This window comes from Cherax quadricarinatus, chromosome 87 (genome assembly GCF_038502225.1).
Source record: "Cherax quadricarinatus isolate ZL_2023a chromosome 87, ASM3850222v1, whole genome shotgun sequence".
In the NCBI taxonomy this organism is placed as follows: Eukaryota; Metazoa; Arthropoda; class Malacostraca; order Decapoda; family Parastacidae; genus Cherax; species Cherax quadricarinatus.
This window is the reverse complement of record NC_091378.1, coordinates 7,442,231-7,469,637: the sequence shown is the minus strand read 5'-3', so window position 1 is coordinate 7,469,637 and position 27,407 is coordinate 7,442,231.

Sequence of the window (27,407 nt, the reverse complement as noted above, 5' to 3'; positions counted from 1 at the left end):
GTGACCAGGTCAAGTGTAGTCTGGTGACCATGTCAAGTGTAGTCTGGTGACCATGTCAAGTGTAGTCTGGTGACCATGTCAAGTGTAGTCTGGTGACCAGGTCAAGTGTAGTCTGGTAACCAGGTCAGTGTAGTCTAGAGGAAAGATATATGCCTCTGGTATTTTAAGGTGCATATTTTTCCTGGTACTGAAAGCGTCTAGTGATAACCTAGTGAGTCATGCTCTATCATTCTTGAAATCTGAGAAATCCAAGATGGTAGTCGTTCACCCATACAGGTCAAATAAGGTACTGATAGCGAATGCCTTTTTTTTGTGGGGGGGGGGGTAGGCCGCCCTCTCTAGGTGGGAGACGGCCAATGTGTTTAAGAAAAATATAGATCGACATAAATATTAAATATTTGAATCCATATTATTGCTAAAAATGATGCTCGAAAGACTACATATAAATCAAATATCCAAGATGGCTGCCACTTTATTTTAATTCATGGGGGAGCGATAAACCAGTAGGAAGGAATAGGCGGTATTCAGGTTTGATGGAAGGAATGGAAGAACAGGCTCAATTCCTTGGGTTAAAAGCAGCCCTCACCGGCCTCAGAAAGACCTTTCCTTGAGGAGGATGACCGTCCTCTTTATTATGTCGTAGTTGTTACAAGCACTGAGCTGCTCACCTTCCCAGCACCCTTACATTAGACAAGTCAGAGCAAGTCAACTAGACAACATTTAAATTTTCACAAAATATCCATTTATTTTCGGGTCAGATTCAGAGAACATTAACTAAAACATTTAACCATGGCCCTACAGATGCCACTCAAACGTATAATGTAGTATGATCCTCAATAATTATTATTCATTAGTAAACAGGGCAGTATATGTGACACAGTCCATTACCAATAAGTTATACTTCATTCTAGTTAAATAATTTTTCCTTGTAATAGTACAGATAATTTCTCTGTGTTATGTAAATGGTACAGAAAATCTTAAAGTTGAAGAATGAGATTCTTGGGCATAATTTTGGTATTTTTTTGAGTAAACGTTTCGCCAGCCAGTGGCTCCAGTCCAACCGAAGAAGCCACTGACTGGCGAAACGTTTCCTCAATAAACATTCCCAAATGTTACACGAGTGTCTCATTCTTCAGATAATATCTCTTCCCGAAGCTAAGACTATCTCTTAACCTTTTTTTTTTGTGTGTTGGAAAAGCAAAAGTTCTGGATTTTTCCCCTTGAACACCTTTACATTAAACCTTTCCTTTAATACTAACGAATTACTAAAATATTAAACTAAAATCTTCATAATTTCATCATTTTTTTTTCAACACATCGGTCGTTCCCCACCGAAAAAGAAGAAACACTTTAATCATCACTCACTCCATCCCTGTCTTGCCAGAGGCGTACCGATACTACAGTAAAAAACTGCAATATATCTCCACTCTACCTTCATAGTGCAGACACTGTACTTCATCCCTAACATTACCGTGAGAGTCCTGAGTTGCATCACTTTCCAGATCTTTCCTCGCCATATGGTTTAAACAGCTGTAAGATTCTCCATATTTACAAAACAAAGAACAAGGAAAAAGTAAGCAGCTGCGAACGTACATCTATAAGATGAGGAGAGATGATCACTGCTGCAGCTGCACTGGATCAATTTCAGAACCTCTCGTGGTGTATTATAATCCAAAAAATGAAGCGTTAAACCACCTAGGGGTCATATAATGTCTCTCGTGGTGCAGCCCAAGCATTATGAGGTAGAGAAACTTCAGTGTCGTGTCAGTCTTGCCATTCTTTCACCCAAACTTCAGTGTATCTAGTTCAAGAGGTTCCTCGTCCGGATTATTAAAATTATAACTAAGCGCTAAGCCCACAAGGGTCATACGATACTGCCCTCATCCCGAGTAATCCTCCATATACATGACTGACAATTAGTCCTGTGTGTTTTCATCCAGTACCTCAGAAACCAGAAGTATAGTTTCAAGATTTGGCAAAAGTTCTGCAACTTTTTTCGTTCCCTTGAGAGAGATACTTTGTAAAGGATCTTCGACATTTTCTCCAGCTTCACAATTCTGACCATAACAAGCTTCACTAAAAGCTAGCTTGCTGTGGGTGTCTACAAGAATTTTCAAGTGCTTTATTGCTTCTAAAGCCTTGCAGGCCTAGTTTTGTCTATGCCACAGCAACTTACCGCCGTATCACAACCAGTGAGCAAGTGAGCTGACAGCAATTATGAAGCTCCGTGTCAATGTTTAGCAACTATGATACTTCTTCTAACTGTTGAATGTCCTCGACGTGTGACCTGTCCATTAGTTGCATCATATTTAATACCCGATGTTACCCCTTCAATCGGGGTAATAACATCCTCAGGAAATGCATCGTCCTTCAACAATCTGTTACGTTTCTCTTGAACGTTTCGATAAACATGTCCATCCAATATGAAATCTACGACATTTACTGAAAATACATTTCATACACGAGGTAATGGAAAAAAGTCGTCTTAGTAAACTCCATAAATTTCATGTCTTATTCACATACTTGTATGTATAATTTGCCTTGGATATTCATGTCAGTCCATATGTACCATTCCATAGTCCTTGTTTGTGATGGTGACCATGTAACCCTTTTAGAAACCTCTCCAAGGTTAAGTTAGGTAAGGTTTGTCAGGAAACAGGGCAAGTGTTTCCTGACGCGAGTCTTAGTCATATGATGACCCGACTTAGACCCTTTACAAATGGTCCAAGTCCGACCGAAACGTCGTCGGAAGCTCCTCTCTAACATGTGCGGGTTATCTGTATAGTGTTCCAGTCACGGTATTGTTCCTTTTTGTTCTTTCCAAGGTCTCTCTACACAGGTTGTGAACTGACTTTAGATTAACGAGACAATACCTGGCATTTAGCTGACTGTCCACATATGTACTGCTCACTAACTTTGCCGTTCGTCTGTATTGAAAATCATCAGTGATATTGGTTTCCTAAGTCTTCCACCCACTTTTAAAATGTCCTGTTTCTTTGTGATCGGTCTTTCAGTTCCCACATAAGTTCATCAAATATACCGGCCACTCAGATCCTGACAGTCTCTACTCCAGTGCTCTTGTAATCTGGGAAAAATACATTTTGCTCTCTTGTAAACGGCTTTAAGGAAACACTTGTCAAGAAATCAAAATCATTTCATATTGTTTCCGAAAGGATACATTGTGCTAAAAATCTTAAGAGGAACAACATTTTTCACAATGGTTTCTGGCATTTCTGGAATTTATACTTCATCAGAGTATAATAGAAAAATACAGAATGATGCAGATTCCTTAACATTTTCCTTTGTAAGTCTTAACTGTGGCATTATCCTGAATGTTATCAGGCTATGAGGATGTCTGCCTCACTAATAATTCAAAGGATTGGGTTGATTTTAGCCCACTGGACGAAGAAATACTTGATCGAAATTGTCTGTAATAGCCTACGCCATTCGTGTATCAAATGAACTGGTACCGCTGAATTATGTTTCTTACGATGCAGACGTTGCTGCTGACGCTTTAAATAGATTTCATCACAGGAGCAGCAGATACCAGGTCATGGAATTACTCAATGAGGTACTTTTTTTCTGAAGCCTAACACCATTACAATTTTCAGTGGTGCTGCACCATTACAATTTTCAGTGGTGCTGGAGAGTTCGTGACTGCATTTGTGATATTCTCGATTAGAATTCAAGGCAATTTTTTTTTTTTTTTAAGTTAGAGGTATATCCTACTGACAGCATCGACGTAAGTTTTCTTGTCTTAATAAATGGTGTTCTCTCATTATCAGGCACCAAATCTCTACTTACCCCGCAAGAATGACTCACCTAGAACTCATCCAACATCTCCAAGACAACAATGCATCGTACCAAAGCGAAGAAAGACCATACCCTACCTACAACCAGATACTCCACCAACTTCAAACCAACGAATACTACTACAGCTCTCCCATACATGTGATACAAATCTCTGGAAAACAATTCAATGCACTGAAAAACGGTTCTAGACAATAACCAACTCATCCTGCTTGCTGCCTCCTGACACTCCCAGCTCCTACCGCTGCCTTCGCCATCCTCTCCTAGTGAGCCAAGTAACATCATACAAGCCTCTCCATCTACGTCTCCAGTACTTCGGTACCACATGTCCCGAAGTGGTTGGGCCACTTGCCTTGATTCCTCCTCTTCCCCTCCTTCCAATCCTTTTCCAGTCATTTCCATCCTTCCTTATCCTTCTTCCTTCCCATCTTACGACACCTCTCGTCGTCTTATTCGAAATTCGAATCTCTACATATTCCTGACCTAGACTGTCACCTTCACGTCTAAGCAAACATGACACATCACAGGAAACCACAAATCATGACAGACCTGAAGCAGAGAAATTTATTTAGACAGTTTTACAACATTCTTTACCACCATGCGATGAATAACACTCATGAACCTCATTTGAGGTTCAAATGTTTGATGTATTATAGGTGAAGTCTTCAAAAATCGAATACAGAATCAGTGTCTGATGTCACCTCCATCAGCTTGTCTTACTCTCCCAGCTATTAATCTTTTTCAACAAGTCGTTATTGCAGCCTTGTCTGACCTTGGTTTGTCCACTTATCCTTTCGTTTCTCGTAAGTTTTAGGAATTTAACTGGCACGAAGCTACAAAAAAAATATTTTACTACAGTAAGTGATCATTTTTTTAAATAACACATTTCGTAATGTCTAATTAATAATAAGTGGAATTCTCAAATATTACCTCGTCTAATTATAAGATCATAAATCTGATATTTTATGACCTGGAAAATAGAATGTGAAACTTAATTAAAATGTTTATTATTTAGGCTGACATTTGTGTTTTTTTGCGAATTCACAGGTAAATGGTGGCTACTATGGCAGTCAAGGGTGGCAGAGTGGTAGTCAAGGGTGGCAGAGTGGCAGTCAAGGGTGGCAGAGTGGCAGTCAGGGGTGGCAGAGTGGTAGTCAAGGGTGGCAGAGTGGCAGTCAAGGGTGGCAGAGTGGCAGTCAGGGGTGGCAGAGTGGTAGTCAAGGGTGGCAGAGTGGCAGTCAAGGGTGGCAGAGTGGCAGTCAAGGGTGGCAGAGTGGCAGTCAAGGGTGGCAGAGTGACACCCACCGGATTATCAATCTAGGCTCCCCTAAAATACACAAATTTTGCTGAAAATAATTCTGCACCATAAAATACAAGGTTTCCACCAGAAGAGAGGCAGGACCTTCACGATGTATGAAAAAGAAAATACCAAACAGTCTCTCAATATATTAAATCAGCCTCAAGAAACTTGGAAATCCGACACACTCACAGAAATTCAAAACTGTTGTACTAATGGGTACTGTAGCCTCAAAAAATAACAAGACGCACTAAAGATGAAAATTATGAAGCGGTTTTACCTAAAATAACACTTACCTGTTGAGTGAACTCAGAATATTTAAAGAACATTCATCTGATAAATCTTCAACATAAATAAAGGACAATTTTCCCGACAATAACTTTGCTCAATTTCCTTTTTTCACGCTAATGAATTATCAGCCTAAGAGCTATTTTCCTATCTCAGTTTTTATTTTCAAACCTTTGCTGCAATTATAGAATAATTAAGACACACAAGTCTCAGTACCGTCGACTAATACCAATGTACCTATTTACTGAGGAGTGAAAATGGCCAGCACGTTTAAATTCCTATGCTCAGGTACCTATTTACTGCTAAGTAAATAGTGGCTGCAGGCTTAAGTAGATTTGCATATTCATCCGGCCCTATCCGTAAATCTTTATAGGCTAAAAGATATAGGCTGAGAGCTACCAGTTGAGTTCTGGAAGTAGAAAATACAGTACCTGCACTCTGAAGATTGTGGGGGGATATCTGCAATTTTGAACTGTGGTATCGGTGCGCCTCTGGAAAGACAGTGATGGAGTGAGTAATCGTGAGTGTGTTTCTTCTTTTTCGGGTCACCCTACCGCGGTAGAGACGGTCAGTGCATAGAAAAAACTACGGCCTTGACCTCCATCAAATGAAGCATAGCAAGGCTGATCGAATACCTACTTAAATTACTTAACATAAAACTGCAACTTTTCTTCGACAAGTTCAACATTGTAAACACAAAAAAAAAACGTAAACTTTCACCTCAAAATGAAAAACAGGAAGAAAATCACCGCCATCATTTCATACAAATGTGATGAAACACCTCACAGAGCGAAACGTGTTGATTACGTTATACAAACAATTCCCCGGTTATTTCGCATTCGCTACATGACGCTACACAAACTACGCTACACAAAAGACTGCACGCAAGAAATTTTTAATTTTTTCCCTTGTAGAAAGTTCCCCTTCCTTGCGTCGAACCTAGCTGCCTCCCATTCCTCCTTGGTGCTGTATAACCGCTACGGGTTTAATGCCAAGACTAATTAGCCAATGAAGCTAATTAGCTCGCGAAACTCAGTCAAAATTGGACAACTGAAAATTCATCTGAAATGTAATTACACATCAATTAAAGTATATTGGTATATATTTTTTGACACACCGCCCGTCTCCCACCGAGTCAGGCTGACCCGAAAAAGAAAAAACGCCTCCATCACTCGCTCCATCACTGTCTTGGCACAGAGGCGCCGATACTACAAATACCTCCCACTCCTTCCGAGCGCAAGCACTTTACGGTCCACCTCCAGGACTCGAGTCCGGCTAACCGGTTTTCCTGAATCCCTTCACAAATATTTCCTTGCTCACACTCCAACAGAGTGTAAGCCATTATCTTCACGAGTGGGAAGCACTAAAACCGGAAGGGTCACACAGAGCCTTGGGATTGGATTATATTCAGGTTTGATCCAAGGGAAGGGTAGCATTAATTGCTCGATAAGCTGAATAAAACTAAGGTCAAGCTTGTAATTTACCCACAGACCCAGGGTTCAAAAAACTACCCACAGACCCAGGGTTCAAAAAACTACCCACAGGCACAGGGTTCAAAAAACTACCCACAGACCCAGGGTTCAAAAAACTACCCACAGGCACAGGGTTCAAAAAACTACCCACAGACCCAGGGTTCAAAAAACTACCCACAGGCACAGGGTTCAAAAAACTACCCACAGACCCAGGGTTCAAAAAACTACCCACAGACACAGGGTTCAAAAAACTACCCACAGACCCAGGGTTCAAAAAACTACCCACAGGCACAGGGTTCAAAAAACTACCCACAGACCCAGGGTTCAAAAAACTACCCACAGACCCAGGGTTCAAAAAACTACCCACAGGCACAGGGTTCAAAAGAGAACTACCCCACAGACCTGAGGTTCGCAAAAGCTACCCCACAGACCTGAGGTTCACAAAACAATTATCACTGAAAAGCGCAAGGCCAGTAGGGGCATGGGAGATGATGTTTCATCCGAGGAAGGGGAGTTAAAATCCCTTGGAACACGAGCCTTTCACTAGGACGAAGGCAGCATTTCTGGCTGGGAATACAAGGGAATTTGTGTACTCACCTACATGTGGTTGCAGGGGGTCGATTCACAGCTCCTAGTACTTGCCTCTACGCTGGCTGCTACTAGGGTTTGTGTGTGTGTGTGAGCGAGAGAGAGAGAGAGAGAGAGAGAGAGAGAGAGAGAGAGAGAGAGAGAGAGAGAGAGAGAGAGAGAGAGCGCTTACATGAAAGAAAAATTCCGTGCAAAAATTAAAAGAAGCCGAATATGAATGAGAGAAGAAAAGACTATCAAAAAGAATCTTCTTCCCAGGAAAATAAATATGCGAAGAAGATGAATATTTCTCTGTCAGTGGAGAGGAAATTTGAAGCAGAGGGAGAGAGACAACAGTGTCCTTCAAGATCATGAAAATACATCAAGTTACATTAAAAAGTGTCACCTTCACATCGGCATTGAGATCAAATTAACTATAATATCTACACAGCTGGGATTGATGGGATAAAGACAGAAATGTTAAAAGCAGGTGGGGATATAGTTTTGGAGTGGTTGGCACTATTATTTAATAAATGTATGGAAGAGGGTAAGATACCTAGGGATTGGCAGGGAGCGCGCGTAGTTCCTTTGTATAAAGGCAAAGGGGACAAAAGAGAGTGCAAAAATTATAGAGGAATAAGTCTGTTGAGTATACCTGGTAAAGTGTATGGTAGAGTTATTATTGAAAGAATTAAGAGTAAGACGGAGAGTAGGATATCAGAGGGACTGATTACCTCATTCTCCTCCTGTTCTTCAAGATTCTCCTTTGTATGGACTGATGAAGCCAATCTGTGGCGAAACGTTTCCTCAATAAAGATACCCAAGAGTTGCACATGTGTCTAATTTATCAACATGTCGGTTCTCTGAACCATTCATTTACAAAGGATATCAGATAAACAATGAGGCTTCAGGAAAGGTAGGGGATGTGTGGACCAGGTGTTTACAGTGAAACATATAAGTGAACAGTATTTAGATAAGGCTAAAGAGGCTTTTGTGGCATTTATGGATATGGAAAAGGCGTATGACAGGGTCAATGTGGCAGATGTTGCAGGTGTATGGTATAGGAGGTAGGTTACTGAAAGCAGTGAAGAGTTTTTACGAGAATAGTGAGGCTCAGGTTAAGAGTATGTAAGAAAGTGGGAGACTATTTCCCAGTAAAAGTAGGCCTTAGACAAGGATGTGTGATGTCACCGTGGTTGTTCAATATATTTATAGATGGGGTTGTAAGAGAATTGAATGCGAGGGTCTTGGCAAGAGGCGTGGAGTTAAAAGATAAAGAATCACACAAAGTGGGAGTTGTCACAGTTGCTCTTTGCTGATGACACTGTGCTCTTGGGAGATTCTGAACAGAAGTTGCAGAGGTTGGTGGATGAATTTGGTAGGGTGTGTAAAAGAAGAAAATTAAGAGTGAATATAGGAAAGAGTAAGGTTATGAAGATAAAAAGAATAGGTGACGAAAGATTGGATATCAGATTGGAGGGACAGAGTATGGAGGAGGTGAATGTATTCAGATATTTAGGAGTGGACGTGTCAGCGGATGGGTCTATGAAAGATGAGGCGAGTCATAGAACTGATGAGGGGAAAAGAGTGAGTGGTGCACTTAGGAGTCTGTGGTGACAAAGAACTTTGTCCTTGGAAGCAAAGAGAGGAATGTATGAGAGTATAGTTTTACCAACGCTCTTATATGGGTGTGAAGCGTGGGTGATGAATGTTGCAACGAGGAGAAGGCTGGAGGCAGTGGAGATGTCATGTCTGAGGGCAATGTGTTAATATAATGCAGAGAATTCGTAGTTTGGAAGTTAGGAGGAGGTGCTGGATTGCCAAAACTGTTGTCCAGAGGGCTGAGGAAGGGTTGTTGATGTGGTTCGTACATGTAGAGAGAATGGTACGAAACAGAATGACTTCGAGTATAAATCTGTAGTGGACGGAAGGCGGGGTAGGGGTCGGCCTAGGAAAGGTTGAGGGAAGGAGTAAAGGAGGTTTTGTGTGCGAGGGGCTTGGACTTCCAGCAAGCATGTGTGAGCGTACTTGATAGGAGTGAATGGAGACAACTGGTTTTTAATACTTGACGTGCTGTTGGAGTGTGAGCAAAGTTACATTTATGAAGGGATTCAGGGAAACCGGCAGGCAGGACTTGAGTCCTGGAGATGGGAAGTACAGTGTCTGCACTCTGAAGGAGGGGTGTTAATGTTGCAGTTTTATAACTGTAGTGTAAAGCACCCTTCTGGCAAGACAGTGATGGAGTGAATGATGTAAGTTTTTTTCTTTTTCGGGCCACCCTGCCTTGGTGGGAATCGGCCGATGTGTTAATAAAATAAATTAATATATATATATATATATATATATATATATATATATATATATATATATATATATATATATATATATATATATATTATAGATTCGTTGAGGACTTTGGAACAGCTAAGGACATCCAACACAGTAGCAGTCTGATATGCTTTGCAAAATCCTGTCGTATAATCCCATGGAATTCTATTGTCCGCTGAGCCTCATTGTGCTGCCGTGTTTACCCTCCCTTGAAGATGTGCTTTTAGTGCTTACATAATCTGATTTTTGATTCTGTGTAAGGAAGAAAATAGCTTCTGTTCTCTTCACTGCTGGATGCTACACGCTTACTGATATTTTCAGTAATATTTTGTGTGCACTTTGTTAGTAGTTGTAGCAGTAGTAGTGGTTGTAAACAGAATCAATTGTAATAGTTATAGTAGTAAAATAGTAATAGCAGTAGTATTAACAGTAGTAGTAATAGTATTAATAATATTTTTATTTCTACAAGTACATATACAAGGTATAAAGACCATAGCTGACATCAATGACATATTACTATATAGAAAGCCGCTTGTTATGCTGAGTATTTCGGTCAAATTAGGTCAGTTTTGTCCCAGGATGCAACCCACACCAGTCGACTAACACCCAGGTACCCATTTCACTAATGGGTGAACATAAACAACCGGTGTAAAAAAAACACGCCCAATGCTTCTACCCTCGCCGGGAATCAAACCCGGACTTTCGCCGTGTGAAGCGAGAGCTTTAGCAACCAGGCCACGGGGCAGTAGTAATAGTATTTCATAATGCCATAGTTAGTATTTGCCTCTTTAGAGGAAACATTCATTTAAGAATTGCATACACAGAAAAGTTGGTACAGATCATTTTTTCATGAATAATCTAATCATCTTATTCTTTTCCAACAGTATCTTAGGGAGCTACTGAAGAATAAACCTTTGTTTCAGGTTTCCAACCGGTCGTACAATCAGATTCCTAAAGACCATCGGATGCTAAACCTGTAACAAGCCGTTCTCTTTCCTGAAGAATAAACTCCCTTAGCACGTCATACCCTTCGGATCTGTTTTGTTAGTTCTGGTGCAAACGTTGCAGTAGCACTTGGCATTGGGTACTAACAGACTGTTGTGCGTCCTCGATGACGCACTGATTTTCTTGGATTATCCTGGTTGGCTAACCCTCCGGGGTTAAAAATCCGCTACCACTAAACCACCACCGCTCAAGAGATGTGAAAACCCTTAGCAAAATTTTAAAGGAATAAGGCTTCCATAGTTCTCCACCACGTCCTTCCTCCTGGAACACCAACAGTTATACCTCAAGACCGGCATCCATTAGCAGCACCCTGACTGACCGTACCTTATCCATAGACATCATTTCAACGATGTTAGTTTATTCCTAGTAGTATTACAAAAATGCGTTAATTTAAGGGAAGTTAGGTGAGGTTTCTAAGTTTTGGTCCAAACATAAAAACATAGTAGACTAGCTAGTATGTAGAATACAATAAAGCTAATGAACCTTCAAGAAATAGTTGTTTTAATCTGAATAATGTGAATAAAACTAAAATCAGACTGTCATGATAGACTAGGTAGGCTAACAGGTTATAGATAAAAACATAAGAAAGAAGGAGCACTGCAGCAGGCCTACTGGCCCATGCTAGGGCCAGTAAACCATGGCATATAGTTTAAGAATTGAGAAAGAGAGGAAAAAAACAGATCTTAGCATGTAAATAAAGTTAGGAACCTTAATCTAACATTGTAAACCCTGTGTAAAAGAGAGAGAGAGAGAGAGAGAGAGAGAGAGAGAGAGAGAGAGAGAGAGAGAGAGAGAGAGAGAGAGAGAGAGAAAGAGAGAGAGAGAGAGAGAGAGAGAGAAAATTAAACAAGGACTGATATGCAGTGGAATACTGAAGCGTAATAAGGAACAGGAAGTCTAACAGAAGAAGTCTCGACCTGGCGAACTGTTGTTCCAGCCGCCATTGTCTCTCAAGAAGAAAAAACAGAAAAAAATATTATCCTTCTATTCAGAAATGTGAAAGCTTCCCACATTTCTCTCAGTCAAGGTTTTCCTTATTATTCTGCCTATCTACAATTCACAGCAGCGGACCGGGCTGCTATCGGCGAACGGAGGATCGAACCAGCAACCCGACTGATCCAGAAATACCGTGAATTACATTGTCCCAGCGGATTTAATGTGACAGCGTAATATTTAAAATTATATTCAGTAGGCGGTCACAAAGGCTGGTTTACCCTACGGAAATATATTAAAATGGAACACTGTACCCAAAGTTCATAATGGAGGGAACAGCTTTTGAACGAAATTATATTCGTTGGAAAGCTGCAGCTCAGTGGTAACGCCTTCACCTCACAACTGACTTATCCGGGCTCAATTAGGGAAGGCAGCGACGAATGGGCAAATATCTTTACTAACTGCAATAATGTTGGTAACGGCTTAACGAAGCTCCTGGAGAGCGAAAAGTCGACACAATAAAATGTTGCATTAGTTGCACATGTGTCTTTTTTGAGTAACAAGCACCCTTACACCTGTTGCCCCTGTACACCCGGCGGTAAATACGTACAAGTAGGCCCCGCTTTACAGCGCTTCACTTTAATGTTTCACTAATGCGGCAGTTGTCAATTATACCCATTAAGTTATTCAGTCTTCCTACAATATATTGTTTTAAGTAAAGTGTGTACTCTCTCTCTCTCTCTATATATATATATATATATATATATATATATATATATATATATATATATATATATATATATATATATATATATCGTGTCGAATAGGTAAAACTGGTCAGTTGGCAAAAACTCATTCAAAAATAAGTCCTTTCTAAAGTTTTCTCTTATACGTTTAAAAATATTTTTCATTTATGTTAATGTAAAAATCAATAATTTTGTACCAAAAGAACCTTAGAAAACTTACCTAACCTTATTATAACAAGTGCAATTTAGCCTAATCCAACTAAATATATTTTAGATAAGTTTACAAATATTTAATAATAAACAAACACATTGAAATATATTTTTTTCCGTTAGGTTCAGAAAGATTTTTGCGAAATTACTGCATACACAAATTCTCGCTTGCATTATTCGGCATGAAGAGCGTTGCTATTTAAGCCCAAATCGCAAGTTTTACCTATTCGGCACATGTGTGTGTTTGTGTGTGTGTGTGTGTGTGTGTGTGTGTGTGTGTGTGTGTGTGTGTGTGTGTGTGTGTGTGTGTGTGTGTGTGTTTGTGATAAATGATTTTCAAAACCGACAACATATGGGAATCTTTATTAAGGAAATATTTCGCCTACTAGTGCCTTCAGTAGTCCATTACAGAGTGGAATGGTTGAAGAACAGGAGTTAGAGGTTATCAGTTCTTCAGCCTGGAGAAAGAAATGGACATCATGCCCACTCACTCAGCACCTGGACCAGATTCATGGAATGCTCTATTTATAAAGAAGTGTAAAGCACCATTAGCACGAGCACTCAGTATTCTTTGGAGAAAGAGCTTAGATCTAGGTGAAATACCAGAGGCCTTAAGAATGCAGACATAGCTCCTTTGCATAAAGGAGGTAGCAGAGCACTAGCTAAAAATTACAGACCAGTATCCCTAACTTCTCACATAAGTCTTCGAAAAATGTGATGAGACGGCAGATTACAAATTTCATGGACCAGCACAACCAACATAACCCAAACCAACATGGTTTTAGAGGAGGACGATCATACCTGTCACAGCTGCTGAACCATTATGACAGAATTACGGAGGCACTGGAAGGTGACCAAAACGCAGATGTGATTTACACAGATTTTGCAAAGGCGTTTAGCAAATGCGATCATGGAGTGATAGCGTACAAAATGAAGGCCATGAGCATTACGGGGAAGGTAGGCAGATGGATTTTCTGGTTCCTAACACAACACAAAAAGCAGTAGTGAACAGGGAAAGATCCAGCATCAGCGAGGTCAAAAGCTCAGTGCCCCAAGGCACTGTCCTGGCACCTCTGCTGTTTCTCATCCTCATAGCATAGATAAAAACACGCGGCACACTTTTGTATCATTTGCAGAAGACACTAAAATAAGCATGAAAGTCACTATGGTAGAGGACACGGAAAAAGTACAGGAAGACATAAACAGGGTTTTCCAGTGGGCAGTGGAGAACATGACGTTCAATGGCGATAAGTTCCAGCTGCTTAGGTATGAAAAGAATGAAGAACTCAAATGGAACACTATATACAAAACTCAAGAGGGTCACCAAATAGAGCGTAAGAAACACGTAAAAGACCTGGGAATAATTATGTCAGCTGACCTTTTTTTTTAAAGACCATAACAAGACAAAGATCACGACAGCCAGGAAGATAACGAAGTGGGTATTGAGAACTTTCAAAACAAGAGAAAAAATGCCGATGGTGACACTCTTCAAATCACTAGTGCTCCCTCACTTAGAATATTGCTCAGTGCTGACGGCCCCGTTCAAAGCAAGAGAAATATCGGAGCTGGACCAAATACGGCGGTCGTTTACGGCTCACATTGAGCCAGTAAAGCACCAAACTACTGGGAACGCGTTCAAGTCTTGAACATGTACTCACTGGAGCGGAGGAGAGATACATGATAATATATACCTGGAGAGTACTCGAGGGCCTGGTCCCAAATCTGCACACTGCCATAACAACATACTGGAGCGAGAGATATTGGAAGTGTAAAATAAACCCAGTGAGGAGCAGGGGTGCGGTGAGCACAATAAGGGAACACTGTATCAACATCCGGGGTCCCAGACTATTCAACATCTTACCAGAAGATATCAGAAACACGGCTGAAACAAGTGAAGAAGCCTTCAAGAGAAAACTGGAGAAGTATCTTCACCAGATGCCAGATCAACCAGGCTGTGATGGATATGTGGGGCAGCGGGCCACCAGCAGCAACAGCCTGGTTGACCAGGCAAGCACCAGACGAGCCTGGCCCATAGCCGGGCTCAGAGAGTAGACAAACTCTCAAAACTCTTCAAAGGTATATCAAAGGTAAGTACAGCAATCTTAATGGACTGATCACAGTTCTTGGTCTTACCAGACCAAGAACTGATTGGATAAACTAAAAAGAGAAGAGACTATGGAACCTCTGTGTCCAAACTGCGGCAAGAAGCATCATGCCTGTAACCTGCACTGCCCGGAGAGGCTCCGCAGTGTCAGGGCAGCATGGGTAACGCAGGACGTCCTGGTACGTTTTCCTGGGTTTCAATGTTCCTCACTGGTGACTATCATGGTGCTGGGGTTGACTCTGCAGTCTGTTCCTGCAGAAGTGGGCTCGTCGGCTGCTGATGTCGGGTGGAAGTGTCAGAAGCTGGCCGTTGATGTTTCCTCGGCTTCCTTCGTCGCCGTGGCCGAGGAAGTGGCCCTGGGTTCCGTGATACTCTAGTCTCCTCTGGACGACGCTGCTGCTCAGTGGTGAGAGCTCTATTTGATGTTGCCACGGAATTATATCGACATCTCTTTCGAGATTCTCAGATGGGTCAGACATCAGACGTCCTGAGCCAGAACGCAGTTCCTGATGAATCAATCAAATCAAAATCAATTGATGCTGATTACTTCAAATTTCTCCTCTTCTTCCACCTTTCGTCTTTATATTGGACCAAACAATTCTTAAATATAAATTCCCAAATGCAGCACAAGTGTCTCAGTCTTAACTATATGTGTTAGCTGCGTGGAATCAATACGTAGTCATGCTAGAACAGTTCTCCCAGACGTGACAGGGATAATAACGATGTCTACAAAGTACTCGGTTGTGGTTTGATCAATAGCAGCTTGTTGTCTGTTACCCTGGACCAACGACGCTACCAAGAATCCCGAATACTTTGAATAGAGTACATCACTGCGAGAGATGGACAAGTCCTGAGCTGCAGAACCTACAGAAGAGTATGCAAGTTTATTGCCCTGTACACCAGAATGACCAGGGATGCAGTAAAAGACAGTATCACATATATACTTGCCAAAGAAGCGGCACATAAGAACGTAAGAAGAAACACTGCAGCAGGTTTACTGGCCCATACTAGCAGGTCTTTCTCAAGCCCAAATCCACTAAAAAAATACTTGTCCAACCCATTTTCAATGATATCCAAGGAATACGCTCTGATAAACGATTTATCTCATGTGCAAGTCCCACTCAAATCTAACCCCTCTCACTCGGACGAAGTTGATACGAGTCAGTATGGTATAAACCTTGATATTAGATACCGACAAACTGTAATAATGTTGGTAGAATTACCGACATAGTGAGCTTTGTCGCACCGTAACGGCTTGACAAAACTCCTGCAGAATGAAACGTTGCCACGATAAAATGTCATATTAGTTGCACTTGTGTCCTTTTACCTAACACCGATAAATTGGTTTAGAAAGACACGTAAGCCTATATATACTGTCTTTTTAATCTCTATGTTAGAAGTGATCAAGGTCACAAGACTGAAACGTTTTCTAATAAATATGTCCAAGTGTTTGCGCACCTGTCTTTCTAAACCAGAGGATTCCTTGTACATGAATGGTATACAATACCAGCAATATGAAAATCAGACACATGTGCAACATCTGGGTATCTTTATTGCAGACGTTTCGCCAACCAGTGGCTTTATCAATACAGATTCTATGACATACAAAAGACGAGGTAATCAGTCCCTCAGCCTTGTCTTCAAGTTATGTCCTAGAATCTGTATTGATAAAGCCACTGGATGGTGAAACGTCTACAATAAAGATACCCAGATGTTGCACGTGTGCCAGAGGATTCGTTGCACTGAAGAGCTTGTATGGTACTCTGAGTGTCAGAGACTACGTTAAAATTAGTAGCAGGAAGAGAAGCAGTGATGATGATGGGTGCGAGAAGTGAAAATAACTCTGCCGTGAAAATACTAGCCAAACCCGGTAAACGTTCTTTTATCGCACCATCTGGAAAAAAAAATCCGCATATCCGACACCATCAGAGGATGTAGAGCCATCAGTGTACACAGCAACAGCATGCGAGTAATTGAAAAATGTCAGTGGAAAATTGAAAGAAAGTGGGATATGCCCGAATCACTGCCTCCCACGGTGGAATAGAAAAGAATAAGATGAACAGAAGTAATTCTTGTACATAAATGGTATGCAATACCGACAGTATGAGGAATTAAACCCATATCCTGGAGTTTTACGACTCACTCGCCATAAGTTCAAACCCCACCCGTTCCGTGATTGAATTCAATAGGTCACACGGTCATGAAGGTCACTATAGTGAACTAGCTAGTATAGACGGTGAGCATCTTGACCGTCTTGCAATAAAGGAACAATAGATGTTGCATTATAGCTTTCAACTAGTGACGTTTTAAGACACAGATAGGCGCGGCCCATGATGACAGCAACAAGCTTGTAGAGGAATGCTTCAGAGAACCGACATGTTGATAAATTAGACACATGTGCAACTCTTGGGTATCTTTATTGAGGAAACGTTTCGCCACACAGTGGCTTCATCAGTCCATAAGAAGGAGAATCGATTCTCCTTCGTATGGACTGATGAAGCCAGTGTGTGGCGAAACGTTTCCTCAATAAAGATACCCAAGAGTTGCACGTGTGTCTAATTTATCAGCAACAAGCTTGTAATAAAGTTGGTAGAATTACCGACAATATGTAAAGTAAAAGGACACAAGTGCAACTAATGTGACATTTATTGTGGCAACGTTTCGCTCTCCAGGAGCTTTATCAATGGCTTGATAAAGCTCCTGGAGAGCGAAACGTTGCCACAATAAATGTCACATTAGTTGCACTTGTGTCCTTTTACTCAGCAACAAGCTTGGAGAGAACACCAGTTTAAGCAGATGAATGGTATAAACCTTGGTAATAAATACCGACGAGTTGGTTTAGAAAGACACGTAAGCAAACACTATGACCTATTTATTAGAAAGCGTTTCGGTGCTGGGACCTTGATCGCTTGAACATAAGAACATAAGAACGAAGGAACACTGCAGCAGGCCTACTGGCCTATGCGAGGCAGGTCCAAGTCTCCTACCGGCTTAAGCCAATGCACCCAACCTAGTCAGGTCAGGTCACATTGACTTAAGGGAGGAACACGGCAACCGACCTGGTAGCACAAGCTATCAGGTCCAACTCACACCCACCCTCATCCACTCATGTATTTATCCAACCTATTTTTAAAGCTACACAACGTTCTGGCCTCTATAATTGTACTCGGGAGTTTGTTCCACTCATCCACAACTCTATTACCAAACCAGTACTTTCCTATATCCTTCCTGAATCTGAATTTTTCCAACTTAAAACCATTGCTGCGAGTCCTGTCTAGGCTAGATATTTTCAGCACACTATTTACATCCCCTTTATTTATTCCTGTCTTCCATTTATACACCTCAATCATATCCCCCCTAATTCTACGTCTTTCTAGAGAGTGCAGATTCAGGGCCCTTAGTCTATCCTCATAGGGAAGGTTTCTGATACATGGGATCAACTTTGTCATCCTCCTTTGTACATTTTCCAGAGAATTTATATCCATTCTGTAATACGGTGACCAAAACTGTGCAGCATAATCTAAATGAGGCCTAACCAAGGATGTATAGAGTTGAAGAACAACCTGAGGACTCCTATTATTTATGCTTCTTGATATGAAGCCAAGGATTCTATTAGCTTTATTGCGAACACTTATGCACTGTTTGTTGTCTTGGTTTCAGATTACTTCTAACCAGAACTCCTAAATCTTTTTCGCAATCCGTAATATTAAGATCTACATTATTTAGTTTATATGTGGCATGGTTATTGTCCTGTCCAACATTTAGAACTTTGCATTTGTCTATATTAAACTGCATCTGCCACTTCTCCGACCACTGCATCAGTCTATTCAAATCTTCCTGGAGTGCTCGAATGTCCTCGTCAGAATGAATTCGACGGCCTATTTTGGTGTCATCGGCAAACTTGCCGATGTCGCTCTTTATGCCCTCATCTATGTCGTTTATGTAGATTGTGAACAGCAGGGGGCCCAACACTGACCCCTGTGGAACACCGCTCGTGACTCTTCCCCACTCTGATTTCTCCCCATTTATGCAAACTCTCTGCTGCCTATTTGTCAACCATGCCTCTATCCAGGAAAAAATTTCTCCTCCTATTCCATGTGCCTTAATTTTCCTCAATAGTCTCTGATGTGGGACCCTGTCAAAAGCCTTACTGAAGTCCATATACACAATATCATATTCATTACCATGATCTACCTCCTCAAATACCTTAGTGAAAAAAGTTAATAAATTCGTAAGGCAGGAACGCCCCTTTGTAAAACCATGCTGAGATTCGTTGATTAATTTATGCTTTTCAAGGTGGCTACGAACTGCCTCGGCAATTATTGATTCCATAAATTTTCCCACTATGGAGGTTAGGCTTATTGGTCTATAGTTCGAAGCTAAGGACCTGTCACCTGTTTTGAAGATAGGTATCACATTTGCCATTTTCCACTTATCTGGCACCATGCCAGTTTGTAGTGATATGTTGAAAAGATTAGCCAAAGGTGTGCTAAGCTCCTCTTTACATTCCTTTAGAACCCTTGCATACAGTTCATCAGGGCCTGGGGATTTGTTAGGTTTTAATTTATCTATTTGCCTAAGGACCATGTCACTTGTGACCCTAATCGTGCACAGTTTATTATCGTCCTGTTCTACATAATTTATCATTACCGGAATATCGCTGGTATCCTCCTGTGTAAAAACTGAGAGGAAGTATGTGTTAAAAATTCTACACATTTCCTTATCACTGTCAGTGAGCTGACCCGAGGAACTTTTTAGTGGGCCTATCTTGTCCCTGATCTTACTTCTGTATACCTGAAAGAATCCTTTTGGGTTAGTCTTCGATTCTCTTGCAACTTTAACCTCACAATCTCTTCTTGCTTTTCTAATTCCCTTTTTTATTTCTCTCTTTAACTGAATATATCATCTTTTATATATAGTTCTTCTGTTTTCTTATTATGTCCAAGAATCTGTATTGATAAAGCCTTTGTAGATGAATGGTTCAGAGAACCGACATGTTGATAAATTAGACACATGTGCAACTCTTGGGTATCTTTATTGAGTAAACGTTTCGCCACACAGTGACTTCATCAGTCCATACATAGGAGAAACTTGAAGAACAGGAGGAGAATGAGGTAATCAGTCCCTCAACCTTGAGTCGATGTGTTCAGTCCATCAATCTTGAGTAGAATTGATAAAGCCACTGGTTGGCGAAACGTCAACAATAAAAATAACCAGATGTTGCACAAGTGTCTTAACTTTCATCTTGTCGGTATTATATACCTGTCTTGCACACTTTTATTCACACCAAGACACACGCACTAAAAGAGGAGTCCTCATTGGCTTCTTCTTGAGAGCTCTTTGCATCTCCTGCCCTTGTTTTCTAGAAGAATGTATTTACATAATACAAGCCTTTACACGTCTTCAGTTCCCATCTTTCTTCATCCGAGATTGCAGACTCAACGCACAAGCTATCCTCAACAAATCGCCCATGGAACAGCCCCCTAAGCAGTTCATAGTGCTCCCATGTGGTGATGTTGCCACAAATACTCGCCGGGCACTTGCTATGAGTAACATCAACGTTTCCACCATAAACACATCATCTATCAAACACCTCACTACGAAACGCAGCCCCACACCTCTAACTTCTACAACAGGCGTCTACACCATCCCCTGTGGATTCTGTCCCAAGAAATATGTAGGCGAGACAGGCAGATCTTGCGGTCCGCCTGAACGAGAATCGAAATGCCTGTAACAGAGACGATTTAAGGTACGCCTGTGTCCTCCACAGAGACTCCACGAGGCATTTTATGAACTGGAATGAGGCACAACTCGTTCTCGCCGAACCAGACCTCAGACGCCGACGGTGCCTAGAAGCCTCACTAATCGTCGTCACCGACACAATAGAACGTAACACTGGAAACCACAAAATTTCAAAAACATTAGCATACATGATACTTAAGCACCACCAACCCAACAACACAGGAGTCACATGATCTCATCGCCTACCCGTCCTCATCCCAACATGGCATTCTTCAGGTCACCATGCGTCATTCACCTCGCTCTCCGCCTATATATGTCTTTCTACCTCTGTACGTTAAAAGTGATCAAGGTCCCAGGACCGAAACGTTTTCTAATAAATATGAATACAAATGAATACATATGATTCTCATAATCAAATTTAGATAGAATCAAGGCAGAATGAAAGCGAAAAACTCACCTACAGGCCCCAAGCGTGAATTTTTAGTAAATTCAGTCTGCTAAGATACATCACTTTCATTGTTCTCACGTGTAATTTACCACTGCATCCAACGGTCAAAGTGGAGACTAATGAAATATATAAGTCTGGCAGACCGAGATAGGGAAACCATACAAGTGCTATGATAACAAAATAGAGACGCTTTTATAAATATAATACAAAAATAGTTAATTTTCGATACTGAGAACTTTAATACACGTAATGCTGCCCATCTAGACCCACTATCGATTGCACTCAATAGGAAGGTGGACACGTTCAGAGTATTTGTGCCAACACAAACAATGACGAAATTTTCGACAAGTAAAGAGAGCCAAATTCTTCAAGTACCGAAGACCATTAATAGCTAATAAAAACGGGGTTGTGCTAAGAACACATCCCAATGTAAATCCCTGTGCATCAACGAAGTCTTAAGAGATATGGACACAAAATTATTGATTTGAAATGAAGGTTTTTAAAAAAAGGGGGGGGGGGTAGTTGATCTCGAAGGCTTTGAGAATGAACCCGAGGAAAGATATAACGATATGTAGTATCATAACCTTTTTTTCTAGTGGAGAAAACCGCCACCACAAACCGACCCTTGGCAAAGGCACTGCGAAGGTACCTATCAAGCCAAATTAAAGGATCAATAGTAGAACAGCCCCTTTTGTATCCAAACAGATGGAGGGATATACAGCTGTGTCCAAGTGCCTCGCTGGTCTCCTGTTAACCATAAGTTTCACTAATTCACAAATGGAACTAGTAAACGCTATGGGTTTATAATGGGAAGATTCGTGGCCTGATATAACTGACTTTTGAAAAATTATATCCCATAACAGACTTCTCCAGTATCAATATTACATTTAACCAAACACGATTGGAAAAATGTTTGAGAACTATCATATCAACAGACCCAGCTGTCGTAGGCTGACAATGATACTGTGGATGTAAACTCATGTGTGATAAGTGAAACAGTAAGTGCTTCACCTTTTCATGCAGTAAAACCTACAACAGCAGGGTTCCCGAAGGACAGTAGAATGAAGGAATTCAGGAGACAGGTGTGGCATGGGACACCCGGGCAAAGTGGCATTCTATTGCTCTCGTGACTTCAACTGAATCCGCGAATTCTTTGCCAGAAATGTCAAGGAATGCAGAACCACACCAACTCAACATCAACGGAAGCTAGGCCAGACCAACTCAGCAGCACCAGCAGCAGCTACCCACACCAACTCAGCAACAGCAACCAAGCGGGTAGGTCACGCAGCTAAGGTTCACACCAGCACTTTACACCATCAGTGATCCTGTGCACGTAAATACACTTCTAGAACTCACTTATCTAGTTGCAAAGTGCAACAGCAACTTACCTTTGTTTGCAGGTGTCGCTATCCCTCGATGAGTGGTAAAGGCACTTACCTGCAATGTTAAGACCAGCCATATATTTAAGTTTCTTATCACATTCATTCATACACAATCATTAGTGTAACAGCAATAATTATTTTTATAAAGTATTTATTGAACAGAACATAAACGCTGTAAAGATAATATCGTCAAACCGCGGTACGGATGGGATAGAACCCACTGCGAGCGAGTCTAAAACTACAGACCAGTGCATAAGCCACTGAGCTAGCTGGTTTACTCACTGGTGTGGAGCTTAACGACTCGCTCATCATGGGTTCTAACCCCACCTGTACCATGATTTGTTTGCAATCGTGTATTAGGATTTCGTGAGTCATTTATCGTCTTTTTAAGACATATACATGCAACAAATCTTACGGATTTTTCTCACCTTGTCCTGTTGGAAGGGGAAGACTGTTTCCGTAACCAGTGTTTTTGTTGGTGTGGGAGAACATCACACGGAGAGCGTCATCACCACACCACCAGTCTTGGTTAAGACGCCCCAACACCAATGTTTGGCTTCCCGTCCAGTGCACCACCTGCAAGTGTGGTGTAGTAATTGTTAGTAAATATTTCCTACGAGCTTAGTTGTTTTCATGACAGAAAAATTATCAGGGGTAAATCCCGAGAGCAAACATTGAGGACAACGATATTTATCAACTCGCTGTGATAAACATGCACGATGTATCTTAGTGGAATTATATGTGAAGAGCAACACGGTGAAATACAGGAAGGTAGAATGTGTAGACCAACATATTAAAATACATGAAGGTAGAATGTGTAGACCAACATATTAAAATACATGAAGGTAGAATGTGAAGACCAACACGTTGAAATACATGAATGTCAATATTGCACTTGCACACACACTGGTACATGTCAGTGAAAACAAGTGTTCATTTGGCTTAGCGGCAATTCTAAATCACAATTAATGTACGAGGTACTAAGTGAAGAAACGTGGAACAATATGAATACATGTGGAACAATATGATGAACGCACGAGGGACAAGGTGATGAGCGCACGTAAAACATGAACAACGTGGGAGAAGGCTATGAACACACAAGGGACAAGGTGATGAACACACGAGGGACAACACACGTGGTACAAGGTGAACAAACATGGGAAAAGATAAAAATACAGGAGAGTGAAGCGACAGAGAAGACTCAAATTGACTAGTTTTTCAGTTGACTCGTCTCCAAGTCGTGCCATGGTTGTCCGTGCCATGGTCGTGTCATGTCCGTGCCATAGCCATGTCATGGCCGTGTCAAGGTCGTCTCAAGGTCGTGTCATGACCTACGTCATGCTCCTGTCGATAATTAGGGAAAAACAGGATTTAAGCAACTCGTACGGGTGACACAGTGCATGTGTAATGGAAGGTAATCAATCATGTTTGATCAACGTAAAGAGGAAATCAGTTTCAATTCACTGGATCAAGAGCCTTTTACTAGCATCAAAGCACTTCTAATGAAAGGGGGTCAATACATGCATATACTCAAAGGGAAAATAATACATACAACACACTGTACATATTCTAGTATGTCACTTTTGATGTGTATGCATGGGGAGCAACGGTACATGTATTCTTAGCACGATGTATACCTAGGTGTATACACGCTCAGAGTTTACCTTAATCCCTATATTAGGGATATCAATATTCTTGCCTTGTGGTGTACAAGTGACATGTGACCTTCATGACCCCTATTATAGCCAATAGGCTTTAAACATTGTCAACCTTAGCAACTACGGTACATTTAACACACAAAATGTTGGTTAATGGGGTTTAAGAACTATTGAAAACACGAGGATGAATAAAGTTGCACGTAGCCTTTGTACCACTAGACAATAAAATATTTAATGCCAAATAGATACAAACTCTCGGCGGATATACACAGAGATACACATTTCTCGGTGTACATATCAACTGTAAACACGTAGAAATTTGCTATCTACAGATAACATAAGAGGTCAATGAGTTATGTATTAATTTTTTAACTGAAAAACACTACATTACTTTGAGCTACTAAGAGAGTAAATTGGATGACAACAGCTCACTGGGTTTCTTGATATATTTTCCCACACGTGTGGACGGCTGCACTTAATTAAAAAAAATACAAGTTGCTTTGCCATACGCGGTGTATAGAATACGGACAAAGTGGATCCATTTGCAAGGCGTAATGAACAGACTGGATGCATTTCCAAAGTACAATGAATCCACTGGATAAATCTCAATGAACTAAGTGGTACAATGTACAGCCTAAAAGAGTGTAGCTCTGTTCGTCTCAAGGTTAATTTCCGCTCATATCTCACTTAGATCTGGTGGCAAACGTCACTCTTCGTTGTATTTCCCCAAAAATGGTTGGTTAATTAGGTTGAAAGCCTATCAGCTACATGAGGGACATTAAGGCTGCATCTAATGTATACACCATCACTCAAGGATATTTTAATCCCTAATGTGAGGACTGAAGTGTACATATGTTATGATGAATACCTAAGTATACAAATAGTGCTGTTAGTCTCGGCCTACACACAGCAAGAACCATCAGAATATATGCATTACATACAAGAGAAAGATAATTATTAGAAAGTACATATCATGAGATATAATTTGCAGAATATGTAACTACATACTTCTTATGGCTAAATAAAAAAAAAAATACTGTTTATCAAGCCTAGAGATATTAGAGGTATTCGAATATTCATTATATATATATATATATATATATATATATATATATATATATATATATGTGTGTGTGTGTGTGTGTGTGTGTGTGTGTGTGTGTGTGTGAAGGCGATTGTTGGGGGGGGGTGCCGATTAGGTAAATATTGCAATTTTGTCTTAAATAGCACCGCTCTTCTTGTCGAATAGGGCAAGAAGAGAGTTGCATTTGTGTAAGCAATAATTTCACAAAAATCAGTTTGAACTTAACGAAAAAAAATATTTCATTACCTTTTATTATTAAATTATTGTAAACCTATCTAAAACATATTTAGATGAATTAGGTTAAATTAAATTGCGCTTGTTATAATAAGGTTAAGTATGTTTTCAAAGGTTCTTTTGGTACAAAATTATTAATTTATATATTAACATAAAAGTAAAAATATATTTTTAAACGAACGAGAGAAGATTTTAGAAAGGATTTAATTTTATGAGTTCTTGCTATGACCAATTTTACTTATTCGGCACGTTTTATATATATATATATATATATATATATATATATATATATATATATATATATATATATATATATATGTATATATATATGTATATATATATGTATATATATATATATATATATATATCTATATATATATTTATTTATTCAATTTTTTCTCATATTACCATGTTAATTTTTTTGGCTCTTATTTCTATTTATTGTTCTTACTAAAACAATTAAGTTCTTACTGTTTCTAAATTTCTCCATTTCTTAATGTCTTTTTTTTAAGGTTTCTTGAAAATTTACTAATATTATTTAATATATTTTAAGTCAGATTTGGTTAGGATAGGCTAGAACCAAAAAACGTTAAATTTTGTACGCGTACCACACGCAGTGCGAGACTAAGCGAGGTTAATACACGATATTTGTCTCCTAAGCTTCTTTCAATGGGAAGTGCACTGATACTGTCCATGGGCTCTTGATCCAAGGAATTTTAGCTACCGTTTCCTTTTCTCAAACCTGATTACCTTCAATGCCACAGGCGGTGTAATGATCCTTTACAAATTTAGCAATAATAATTAACAATAAAATAATTAATATAAAATATACTACTAATATGTACTATTATTATTTTCTCTATGGTTCAATTTAATCTTTCGGCGAGTTTGAGTCTGCATAAAGGAATAAATAAATTTTTCCATCAATGTTTCTTTTATTTCTCTCTACCACTTCAACAGTTTTGATTAATTTCTTGTAATTACATCAATATATTCACATAGAACGCTAAAAAAAAAACCACGATTTATAAGCTCTATTCAACTAGCAATTTCCTAGTTTGGGGCATGAAGGTACTATTTGTCATGCTTTTCACTTATATGGATGAATAATATCCAGTAATGGATCTTCAGGTCACTTAAAAAATGGACAAACATTAGTTTCATTTGCATAGCCTTGTTCCATGTTTATTAGGTGTTGACGCTATTTATTTAGGAAACACTCTCCTTGCTTACCCTGCAATGTTACAAACACCGACAGATGTGTTTCTCAGTGCATGGACGTTGTGTAATCCTACGGGGTTTAGCGCTCCCCATGATTATAATAATAATCAGTGCATGGACGTTGAGAGCTTGATTTAACCCATATTTTAAAGAGTATGTATAAAAACACTATAAAACGTACAAAAACACAAGAAAAAACACTACAAGTACAACAACTTCAAAAAATACAAAATACTACCAAAAATAACACGATAAAAAATACTACAAAAGTAACACCATAAAAATTCTACAAAAAAATATTACACGACTACAAAAACACTATAATAGACTACAAAACACTCAAAAACACTACAAAAACATTACAAAACACTACAGGTTACATGTAACCTTAGTCTTAGTAACCCTCGTGCACTGGATACTTGAAATGCAATAAATTAACCAACCTTTACCGTAATTAGTGAGAAGTTTGATAACTTTTACGTGGAGTCTGACTAACATTTACCAGTAGTAGGGTTAGGCTACATTACTAATATTGCTACGGTCAATATTAACCTCAGGTCACAGAGTTGTCAGGCAGTGGAATAGCCTAGAAAGTGATGTAGTGGAGGCAGGAACCTTACATAGTTTTAAGACGAGGTATGATAAAGCTCATGGAGCAGGGAGTGGACCTAGTAGCAATCAGTGAAGAGGCGGGGCCAGGAGCTATGGCTCGACCCCTGCAACCACAAACAGGTGAGCACAAAACACATCTCTCACTGTTTGCAACGTTCACATTATCCTTTTACAATTTCACAGATGAGTTTTACGTATATTATTATAATAAAACAGAAGCGCTAAACCTACAAGGGTCATACAGCAGTTCTACGTATAGCTTATGA